Source organism: Schistocerca serialis, unplaced genomic scaffold, assembly GCF_023864345.2.
Source record: "Schistocerca serialis cubense isolate TAMUIC-IGC-003099 unplaced genomic scaffold, iqSchSeri2.2 HiC_scaffold_1178, whole genome shotgun sequence".
NCBI classification, from domain to species: Eukaryota; Metazoa; Arthropoda; class Insecta; order Orthoptera; family Acrididae; genus Schistocerca; species Schistocerca serialis.
The window spans coordinates 47,501-50,000 of record NW_026047379.1 but is presented as its reverse complement, the minus strand read 5'-3'; positions in this window follow the sequence as shown (position 1 = coordinate 50,000).

The window sequence follows — 2,500 nt, the reverse complement described above, 5'->3', positions numbered from 1 at the left end:
CTGCCAGCACGCCGGGCGGCCCCCCCTCACCGGCCGGGGACGGTCCCACCCAGCCACCGCCGCGTATCGCCTCACACCCAGATCCCCTTTCACGTTCGTGGGCATGGTGGGTCCCCTTTCACGTTCGTGGGCATGGTGGGTATCCCTGAAACAACCGGTTAATAGCTCGACCGATCGTCGCCAACACTGATTCACCTCTAGCGAGAACAACCGCACCACAACGGGTTACCTGTTGTTCATTTGCGTAACGTCACCAGCAAACGTAGACGTCCATCGCCATTTGCAACGAGTATTGCATGCCTGTGTCAGGTGTCACAACACACTACGTCTGCCCACATAGACGCAACAACATGTGCACGCCTCGAGAACACGTGGAAGGTAGCCCCCGTACGTATGCGGTGTCCATTGCGCGAACGACTGTCAGCCGGCCTCTGCAGGATGTCGCAGATGTGGAACGCGGTGCAACATGCTATCACGGTGTGTGAGAAGAGACGACTACGTCCGAATACACGCTCCACTACATCAACAGACTGCTCATGCTGATCGCCATCCAGGGCGTCCGTTCCTCCCACACGTCTGAATGGCGTACCACACTGCAATCCAGCTCTTATAGGGAGACGACACGTAGCTGCGTGCACAATATTTGGACTGTATGGTCTGCCGTTGCTAGGCGCAGTCGTCGTACGGTCACACATGTGCCACGATGTATCATTCAGTACATACGGACCAATGTGCAGTACAGTTTGTGGGTTTTGCGTACATCGGCGGACAGGTGACAGGCCGTACCACAACGTAGGCTGAGTACGTCGGCATGCGAAGGGCATTGAACATGCAAACTTCTCAACGACCAGCTTGCGAAGGCAGGGGGGAAGGGGGGGGGGGGCATGTACGTCCTGCTGCTATCCACATTACAGTGTATAGCAGGAGCATGTGGAAAGTCAGCAACACCTGCAAGGTGTTTAACATGACGCGATACACAGGGGACCGGGCAGTGCGAATAGCGAACTATATTGCGAGGGTTGCGGTTAGGCAACACTACACTAATTTAACGAGTTGCATAACAATTACAGAGCAGGTTCAGCGACAACGTGCGTCAGGTTAAGGCGCAATATAGGTTAGGTTAAGGCACAACATGGGTTACGTTAAAGCACAAATTAGGTTACGTTAAAGCACAAATTAGGTTACGTTAAAGCACAAATTAGGTTACGTTAAAGCACAAATTAGGTTACGTTAAAGCACAAATTAGGTTACGTTAAAGCACAAATTAGGTTACGTTAAAGCACAAATTAGGTTACGTTAAAGCACAAATTAGGTTACGTTAAAGCACAAATTAGGTTACGTTAAAGCACAAATTAGGTTACGTTAAAGCACAAATTAGGTTACGTTAAAGCACAAATTAGGTTACGTTAAAGCACAAATTAGGTTACGTTAAAGCACAAATTAGGTTACGTTAAAGCACAAATTGGGTTACGTTAAGGCACAACATGGGTTACGTTAAGGCACAACATGGGTTACGTTAAGGCACAACATGGGTTACGTTAAGGCACAACATGGGTTACGTTAAGGCACAACATGGGTTACGTTAAGGCACAACATGGGTTACGTTAAGGCACAACATGGGTTACGTTAAGGCACAACATGGGTTACATTAAGGCACAACATGGGTTACGTTAAGGCACAACATGGGTTACGTTAAGGCACAACATGGGTTACGTTAAGGCACAACATGGGTTACGTTGAGGCACAACATGGGTTACGTTGAGGCACAACATGGGTTACGTTGAGGCACAACATGGGTTACGTTAAGGCACAACATGGGTTACGTTAAGGCACAACATGGGTTACGTTGAGGCACAACATGGGTTACGTTGAGGCACAACATGGGTTACGTTGAGGCACAACATGGGTTACGTTGAGGCACAACATGGGTTACGTTGAGGCACAACATGGGTTACGTTGAGGCACAACATGGGTTACGTTGAGGCACAACATGGGTTACGTTGAGGCACAACATGGGTTACGTTGAGGCACAACATGGGTTACGTTGAGGCACAACATGGGTTACGTTGAGGCACAACATGGGTTACGTTGAGGCACAACATGGGTTACGTTGAGGCACAACATGGGTTACGTTGAGGCACAACATGGGTTACGTTGAGGCACAACATGGGTTACGTTGAGGCACAACATGGGTTACGTTGAGGCACAACATGGGTTACGTTGAGGCACAACATGGGTTACGTTGAGGCACAAATTAGGTTACGTTGAGGCACAAATTAGGTTACGTTGAGGCACAAATTAGGTTACGTTGAGGCACAAATTAGGTTAGGTTAAGGTACAATATGGGTTAGGTTAAGGTACAATATGGGTTAGGTTAAGGTACAATATGGGTTAGGTTAAGGTACAATATGGGTTAGGTTAAGGTACAATATGGGTTAGGTTAAGGCACAACATGGGTTAGGTTAAGGCACAACATGGGTTAGGTTAAGGCACAACATGG